Here is a 9,710-nt window from a genome sequence, read left to right as displayed (position 1 = left end):
TAGATCTATGCACATGCATGCAAAGTACAAGCAGGCTGCCGACTCGTGTATCCCACTCTAAGTGTGTGATGTGGGGAATCGAGTGTCGGTGATAATTCAGCAACAGAGTTATTCTCCCGGGTCAGCCATAATGCTACATAATCGTAGTGCCGGCTCCTTTTCGACCCTCAAACGAGTGGGCGGTCATGCCTACGCCATCGAAGTCCCTGCTTTGTGTGGGATTAGCTGGGTGAAGATACTCCTTTAGTGCCTTTTGATTTTCATCGTCTTCTTTGGTCGCATTTTTGTGTTTTTGTACTCGATAGTTTGTTTTTGTCACATTGCAACGCGTTTAAAACGTCCGTGTTTTCAGTGTCATGGGAGGGGCCCTTAGTCATTGGGACCCCCTCCCTTGTCCTTTCCCCCCTTTTATTTTTATGTTCTAACTTTTCCTTTACTTTGTAATGGGGGCCTAATGTAACACGTAGTCGTCCAGGATTGAGCGGCAGATGTTACAACACAGGGAGTTGCGAGAGTACGTAGTGATGCGAAGAAAATATAATGCAATCTTTAAATTCAACAAGTACGAGGGAGTTACTGTTCAATTCATACGATCAATTAAGTTGAAGAAGTTCTATTGGATCACAATCAGACTTCCCAACGTCCCTTAGGACCAATTACACACTACGTGATTAGGGGTAAAGTGAACTACCCAATGGCATCCAATACCTTTCGGTAATTGACTAGTAATTTACCAAGAAAGAAAGTCCTATCTCCCACAAGTGATGGCTATATTCTAATCAATGAAAATACTTTCAGAGGCATGGAATAACACTTCAACAATACTGAAGAAAATAAATGGCTACAAACAAAGAGAAGGGTAGAACCTAGAGGAGATGATTTCAATGTTCGAGGTAGAGAAGACCTTGAAGAATGTTCGTCTGAATATGGAAGTCGCTAGACAGAACAGCGTGCAGCAGCGTGTACTGCAAACAGTGCTTGGGAGCTACAGTACACGACCAATGAGACACTTGGGCACCGCCGTGTGTGGGTGTTAACAGGGCCTGGGTGCTGCGGTGCGCTAGTCCCACAATGTGTGGCGCAAGCAGTGCCTCGGCGTTGTAGAGCGCGTGTGCAGCATTGCGCGGTGCAGATGCGGCCTGGGCACCATGACGCGCGTTCTCTAAACAACGTATCGGTGCAGTGGGCACGGGGAAGATGTCGGCACTGAAACACGGTGATGCGAGAGCATGGATATGCCCCACACGTGGAGGCGTGCAGAGGTGACAGTACCAAAGATTGGTAGTTGTTCAGTGGACGTTGGCCGCACGACTTGCGCGATGCATCAAGAAGGTGGCGCGCCCAGAAGAGGAGCATCCCACAAATGTGATCTGGCGTTGGAGATGATTTCAGACAGTGGTACGATTGTGACGGCACACCCAGTAGCGGCAGAACGGCCCACTGCAATGGTGCGGCGCAAGCAAATGTGTGTAGGCTTCAAGATGAATGCCAGAAGAGGTTTTTGATGATTCTTGAAGCTGAACAATCACGAACTATGAGTTCTTGATGAAGACTTCTGAGCAGAACACTATGGTGGTGTCGTTGGTGGTTCCACGGAGGGCTCGATGTGGAGGAGTGACACGATCTTCCACAATCTAAACTAGAAAGAAAACTATCTCCTTAATGGAGGAGTGGGGAGTCAGCCTTTATATAGGGTCGAAGGCATGCCCAATCGGGCCATAACGGGAAGTAACCCTCTCTTGACGAGCGGCCTTCCCAAAACAACAAAGTTACTAATGATTCAAAAGGACGAGGCGCAAAACACAAATAGGCCTGTCCATAATTTGAAAAGCAATTACATTCCAAAATATGATAAAATAAAAGATGCTCGTTGACGTGTCATTAAGCAGAATATTTGAACGATGGGTCGTGGGCATCGGCTCGTGCTGCTCAAAGTGGTTGCTGGTGTCTTCCCGTGTCGCTGGCAAGATGGTCCCTCATCATCCTCCCGGGGTGGGAGGCACTCAACTTTGACGAGTTGATGCCGATGACGTCCCTAATTGCCTGCACTAGCTCTGGTGGAAGGTGTTGTAGGTCAGCTTCTGTGATCCACGTGTATTCTGAAGAAGGTCGGTCTTGCCAACGAACAAGAATTTACTATCCAACCGCTCTCCTATAGTGTCATTTACTTCCTGTAGTACTGCGTTGATGTTTTTCGGCCTCATAGGTTTTCAACGAAAGATGGGTGGCAAGTGTGTTTCACCCTCACTTCTTAAGCTCAAAGGGCTGTGAGGTTTACAAACTAGTGGTGTTGGATGGTAGCGCTCTAAGTCGCTTACGTTAAAGGTGGGACAAATCCCCCACTCTGAAGGGATGCTCACCACATATACGCTGTCATTGATCACCCAGGAATCGAGAGAGGCCTAGCGCTACGAGGATCTAATTTCGTGACAACCCCTGGAGAAATTCTCTCAGGTCATAATCTAACCATGACCTGATCCCTCCGTAAACTTAACGGACTGTCATCGTTTATCAGCAATTTCCTTGTACTTGTTATTTTGAAATGCAATGCGTGAATGGATGATTTGATGCATGTTTCTAATGTGATTTGCAAAATCTAACCCTTTCTCAGAAAGTCTAACATGATCATCTAATGGCATGAGGTATAGAGGCCGTCAGGGTAGTTGACCATACATGATTTAGAAGGGGGTCTTACCGGTTTTACTGTTGACCGAAGAGTTATAGGCGAATTCCACTCAAGGCAACACTAGATCCCATAACTGATGTCATCCCCAACGATGGATCGTAATAAGTTGCCTAGACTACAGTTGACAACTTCAGTTTGACTATCCATTTGAGGATGGTAAGTAGTGGAAACTTTAGTTGGGTTCCCATGAGGACCCAAAATGGTTTTCAAAAGAAGCTCGTAAACCGCACATCGGGATCCCAGACGATGGTCTTTGGTACTCTATGAAGTTTGACAATGTTATCAAAGAAGACACATGTGACACGGGGAGCGTCGGAGGTCTTGGAGCATGGCACAAAATGTGCCATTTTTTTAAATCTATCGGCGACAACCATAACCCAGTCGTGTTTTCGTAATAGCTTAGGGAGTCCCAAGATGAAATCTATACTAAGATCATCCCTGGGTCTACTAGGTACTAGGAGGAGTTAGTATAATTGATGGAGGACCATCTTGCCGACGACAGCCTGACGACGACAATGACACCTGCCGGACGACCGACGACGACACGCCAACAGCCACGTCAGACAGCTCGTGCCGACATCCGCAACCCGGGGTTTAAGTACTCCGGGTAGGTTCGAACAATTTACGCTTTTCTTATGTGTATTTCTTTTCATTTCGAATTATGGGATTGGGCCAATATCGTAGGGCCCATCCTTGTCTTTTATTTTATTTTAAGATTGTATTTTGAATTTGTAAGGAGAGGTCGAACCACGTCTCATGACGGTTCAACCTCTCCCCACGTCTCCTTGGCACCCCTCCTCCCTATATAAAGGGAGGGCATGCCCAAGGGAGTACTTGGAAGTTTTTTTGAATTGAAATTGTTTCAAGAATCTTTCCCTTATCGTAGTCGTAGCGTAGGGGGTTTGGCTAGCCCCATCTCTTCTTCGAGACCACTCCGAAGAGTAGAGCCCACGTCCTGTCCGTCGAGATCACTCCGGGCGTGACGTGCTCAACCGTGCCGTCGAGATTACTCCGAATCGAGAGAGCTCCCATCGAGATCACTCTGGGCGCCCTCAAGGTTCGAGACGGCGACGGCGCTGCGCTGCATCGGGACACCTGCCTCCACCGCGGAGGATCGCCCGCGACCCACCAAGATTCCTCTCCACCAAGGTTCTTGGTTCTCTCCTCCACCATCATCTTTCTCATCCCTTCGCCCGACCATCTTCTACCCCGTTTCTTGGCCCTCCTCCTCGCCCCCCCTCACCCCCTCGTCTTCTTGAACGTTCAACATCCATTTCTTGACCTCCACAACCCGTCATTCCACCCCTCCACCCCCTTCCCCATCTTCTTGAATGCCTCCCTCCCATCCATCGTCTTGCTCGCCTCTTCTGGAACCCTCATCTTCTTGCTCGCCTTTCCTTTCCCCCCCCCCCGTCCGACCATCGCCTTGAACCCTCATCGCCCAGCCTCCTTCGATCCCGCTCGACATCTCCAGCTCTACCAGCCCGTGGATCCCACGCCAGATGCGCCGCGTGCTGCGGCCCCGCAGTCGCGCTCCGCAAATCGCTGCCCGCGACGCGCTGCCGAACCACTTCGCGCCGCAGTCCCGCACTTCCCCTGCAAGGCCGCGCCGCGCCGTGGCACCGCGGTATCATCGCGAGGACTCGATCGCACCACAGCCCCGTGATCGCGTCGCGACGCGTTCAGCTCCGCAGGCCCGCAGCCGCGCCGCAGAGCCACGCCCGCGCCGTGGCCCCACGACCGCGCCGCGAAAGTCCCCAGCACTGTGCTCCTTCGTCCCCCTCGGGGTTGTGAGCCCCCGTAGCCATGATGCCGGTGGCCCATTGATGACTCTCAAATATGTCATCAAATAATCAAGTTCTCAAGCTTAAATTCATCACAATTATCTTGTGAATTCATGCTAAGTTCATGCATATGTATATTGTTTTATGAAATTACTAACCCGACTTGATTCTTTGAATCAAGTGGAATATATTTAACATTTTATGGCTAGTGAACATTCAGAAACAGGTTAAGAAGATCAAGGAAGAGAGGAGGATCAAGAGAAGCGGGCAAAAATTCGAAGTGGCAAAAATTACGAAAATGCCCCTGTGCATGACTTAAGAGAAACCCTATAAATACTCTCTTGAGAGAGGAGGCCAGGTTGTTCAGAATTTTCTCTAAGGAAACTAAGGCTTGGAGAAGAGGATTTCTGCACCCTCCAGGAGCTGATGAGCTTTTGGAGTTGGAGAGGAAGAACAGACTGAAGATAGCTTGGATTGAAGAACCACGCCTCGCCGCAAGGACGTGACACCCGACGTGGGGAAATCTCAAGCTTCAGCCCTGTAATCCCTCTCTTCTCAGACAATTTTGGTTGGGTTGGAAGAGTCACAAGATCTTCCAATGTTTTCCAACAGAGGATTGTTTCGTTTCAGATTTGATTTCAGTTTAAACTTTGTTCTTTTTTTGTTCAAATCGTCTTCCCCAAATCTTCCAAAAGAACAGAACTCCTTTGGTTTTTTTTGCACAAGCAGCGTGCAGCAGCAGCAGCCGCACGCAGCGGAGCCGCCGTGTGCAGCAAAGCCGCCGCGCTCAGCCGTGCACAGCCGCACGCAACCGCATGCACGACAACCGCGCTGGCAGCCGCAGCCGCGTGCGGCCGTAGCGTAGCAGCGAGCGCACAATCGCGCGCATACCGCACGCAGAACGCAGCCGAGTGCAGCACGCAGCCGAGTGCAGCACGCAGCACGCAGCCGAGTGCAGCACGCAGCACGCAGCCGAGTGCAGCACGCAGCCGCGCGCAGCACGCAGAAGCGCACTACTGCGCACAGCCGCACGCAGCACGCAACCCCGCGCAGCACGCAGCCGCGCACAGCACGCAGCAGCGCGCGCACTGCGCAGCGCATGCAGCGCACGCGCGCATACGCAGCCGCGCGCAGCACGCAGTTGCGTGCAGGCATCCCGTGCATAGGCAGCCGCTGCGCGCTGCATAGTCAGCGCGAGGGCCGCCGCCGCGCAACACCGTCGCGCAGGTTATCCCTGCACGCAAGGTGTTCGATCCCTTGCCCCAAAGGGCAAAGGATCTGCCTACTGAGAAATTCTATCTAGACGGCTTGATTAAGTTGCACTTTAACATAATTAAGATAAGATAAGAGAGATTTTCTTTGCTGAATTAAAAATTAAGGAACGGTTCTGTGAGTTTCCCTGAAGATTATTTAGCAGGATTAAATACTTCTGTAAAGTGGAAAAGTAACATATCTATTGACTGAAAAGGAATTTCCTGCTGTTTTCTTTTGCTCCCTGTGGATCGACCCTCACTCGCCCTAACTTGTGAGGTTTATAAATTCGTTGAATAAGCTTAATCCTCACACATGTTACTGATAAATAACCAGTAAAAAACACAGTAAAATTGAGCCTATCAACTGGCGCCGTTGCCGGGGAGCACGGTATTATAGTAGGAACTTTCATTTTCCTGAATCTACAGTCAAATTTTTCAAATCTTTAGTCAATTCTCTGAACCTACAGTCATTTTTTGCAAATCTATAGTCATTTTTTTTGTTGATTCTCCTAGAGCTGCAGGACTTAACAATCCTCAGCTTATTGTTATTCTAACCATTTGTTGAAGATTTATGGTAGTAACACGTTCAGGAGCTGGTGAAAAATCTGCAGAGAAAGACATTAGAGACACCTCTCCAGATTCCACAGTTACAGAACCTGAAATCCAGCAGGAAAATATGGCTGAAGAGATTCATCAGCAGCATGAGAGGAGAAGGACCATGCTTGACAGGTCGACACCGTCGGGAAGCCTACGTCAAACTGATGTAAATCTGAACATCGGTGACGGTATCGCCTTTCGATATGACAACGCATTAATTCATTCCTTACCTGAATTTAATGGACTGCCTGCTCAGAATCCCTTAGAATTTCTTGATGACTTCCATATTAGGTGTTCATCTCAAAATGTTCCAGGAATTTCTACAGAAATTTTAAAAATGAAATATTTTCCTCTAACTTTAAAAGACAAAGCATTTTCTTGGTATCGTAATTTAGGAATCACCTTTAACTCATGGGATGAGATGCAAGGAAAATTTATGCAGAAATTCTACCCTCTCTCCAAAACGAATTTCTATAGAAGGGAAATTCATAATTTCCATCCTCATGATGGAGAAGCTTTTAGTGAGTCATGGGAGAGATTCAATGATTTGTTGAGGAAGTGTCCTCACCATGGCATTGAACAATGTCAATTAGCCCAAATATTTTATGAGTCTCTCTCTGATTTTATGAAAAACAAAGTAAATCTCGCTACGAGTGGAACGTTCTATATTGCATATGAGGACGAAGTTTTTGATATTTTGAAGAGAGTCGCAGAAACTGATTTGCAGGAGATTGGAGCCAATCAGAATGGTAGGAATGTGCAGCCCAAGAGAGCAGGAGTTCTGCAGGTCAACGCCAAGGAGGGAGAGCTACAAGCGGGCCTAAGGGAGACCAACCAGAAATTGGAGGAGCTCACCTCTACCTTGAAGAATGTCTTCCTAGGTAACTCTCCCATCATTAAAGCTAAGATCTGCTCTCTCTGTTTTAGCAGGGAACATGAAGATGGAGCCTGCCAAGCCATGGAAGAAGAGGTGAAGGCCTTCAACCAGCCGCAACAATCGTGGGCAGGTCAAAAGCGGCCAAATTTCCAAAACGGAGAGGCCTTCCACCAAGGAAACAAGCCGGCAGCTCAACCCCCGTTCCAGTAGAGACAACAATTCCAGCACAGGCCTCCACAACAGTATCAGGTTTCATCTCAAAATCAACCTGATTTCTCTACATTAACACCCGTCATTTCAGATATGATCGAAAAGCAAAACCAAAAGTTGCGGGTGGAAATGGAGATGCGAATGCAGGTGATGATGGAGTTCCAGACTAAACAAAGGCTGGAGTCACAAGAGCAAATGAGGAAACTGCTTGAGAGTTTCAGGCCACCCTCTGAGTCCCAAGGTATCCTTGTAGAAAACACTTGCACATCTCAACGTTTTCCTACGAAATCCGTCATCAATCCATGCAATTTGCATCAAGTTCAACATTCTAGCCATGAGGAAATGGATGAATTGGATCCTGAAGTTGTGGCAGCCTCAAGATTGAGGAATGGAAAGGAACTTCAGGATCCCTATAGGTATTCTGTAGAAAATGCTAGGAAGAAAGATGAGTCAAGGGAGCATGAAGGAGAGGATCTTCCCGACGGCGATGAACCCTTACCTTCCACAAGTGGGCAACACATACCTTACCCCTCCGCCCTAACGAGAAAGAAACCTGTCCTTGATTATGAAAACAGGTTGTTGGAGAACTTTAGGAAGGCCACAATGACAGTCACTATGGAAGACATGCTTAGGTGTGCACCATCACTTAAGAAATATCTTAAGGACTCTTGCACAAATAGAACGAGTAGGGAAGTTGTTAAACTTTCCGAAAATGCCTCTAGCATTTTAAATGACATACCTATAAAAAAGAGGGATCCTGGTGCCCCTTTTATCACTTGTGACATAGGAGGAAAGACTTTTTCAAAAGTCTTGTTAGACACAGGAGCAAGCATCAGCATCATTCCGACAGCATTGTATGAGGAATACGGCTTCGGGGAGCTTGAAGAGATCCATATGGACTTACTCTTAGCCGACGGAACGGTCAGGCAACCTGAGGGACGATTGACTGATGTCACTATCACTGTAGAAAATTGTGAAATTCCTGTCGATTTCATAGTAACTGATGTAAAAATTTCAGGAGACTTTAGCTTGGCTCCTATCATTCTAGGAAGACCATTTTTAGTGATGACTAGGACTACCATGGACTGGGAAAAGGGGACTGTCGAGTTTAAGATAGGGAAGGAAAGAGTTCAACTTGACATTTCTAGGATGATGAAGTGCCCCTTAGGGAGCAATGAAGAGCTCAGATTCTGCACAGAAAATGAAGGAGAAGAGGGAAGAGTGAAGGAGTACCTATCCAACATAGAAAGTAGAGAGCTAGATGATGAACTCTTAGACTCTGCAGAAGTAAAAGCTCACCTAGAACTTAAACCACTTCCCTCTACCCTCAAGTATGCCTATTTAGACTATACAGAAAGTTTACCTGTGATTATATCTTCATCCCTCACTCCAACACAAGAAGAGAGCTTACTCAAAGTGCTTAAAGAGCATAAATCGGCCATAGGGTGGACTTTTGATGACATCAAAGGAATTCCATCTTCAATTTGTGAGCACAGGATATTTCTAGAAGATGCAGCTAGACCCTGTAGAGAACATCAGAGGAGGTTGAATCCCCACATGAGAGAAGTCCTCGAAAAGGAAATTCTCAAGTGGCTTAATGCCGGCGCCATCTATGCGATTTCCGATAGTAGATGGATCAGCCCGATACATATGGTTCCTAAGAAGTCAGGAGTGACTGTTGAGCTGAATGATAAAGGAGAAGAAGTGCAGAAGAGGCTAACCACTGGGTGGAGGGTGTGCATTGACTATCGGAAATTGAACAAAGCTACCAAGAAGGATCATTACCCATTACCCTTCATGGATCAAATACTAGAAAAATTATCGGGGCCGCATTATTTCTGTTTTCTTGATGGTTATTCAGGATATAACCAAGTGAATATCCATCCTGAGGACCAAGAGAAGACGACCTTCACGAGTCCTATAGGGACATATGCCTTTAGGCGTATGCCTTTCGGGCTATGTAATGCGCCCGCCACATTCCAACGATGCATGAATGCACTCTTCTCCGATCTAGTGGGGGAGTGCTTAGAAATATTTATGGATAATTTTTCTGTATTTGGATCCACATTTGAAAACTGCCTCCTTAGCCTCACCAAAGTATTGAAGAGGTGCATTGAGTCGAACCTCGTACTAAGTTGGGAAAAATCTCATTTCATGGTGCAGGAGGGAGTAGTGCTGGGCCACATGGTAAGCAGCCGTGGCTTGGAAGTGGACAAGGCCAAGATCGAGGTCATCCAGAGCCTTCCACCTCCAACCAACCTAAAAACCCTTAGGGGTTTCCTCGGCCACGCGGGTTTCTATAG

General features: G+C 47.5%; 1 non-coding gene across 1 annotated transcript; it reads right to left on the bottom strand.

The window, feature by feature from the left end:
- Positions 1 to 6,789: 6,789 nt before the first annotated feature.
- On the bottom strand, positions 6,790 to 6,895 carry LOC144711551 (small nucleolar RNA R71). The gene has a single exon (XR_013583603.1). It is a non-coding gene; the product is annotated as a small nucleolar RNA R71 (small nucleolar RNA).
- Between the last annotated feature and the right edge of the window lie 2,815 nt (positions 6,896 to 9,710).

The sequence above is a fragment of the Wolffia australiana genome, chromosome 13 (genome assembly GCF_029677425.1).
Source record: "Wolffia australiana isolate 7733 chromosome 13, ASM2967742v1".
In the NCBI taxonomy this organism is placed as follows: Eukaryota; Viridiplantae; Streptophyta; class Magnoliopsida; order Alismatales; family Araceae; genus Wolffia; species Wolffia australiana.
Note: the sequence above shows the minus strand (reverse complement) of the source record. Positions and strands in the feature narration are given on the sequence as shown.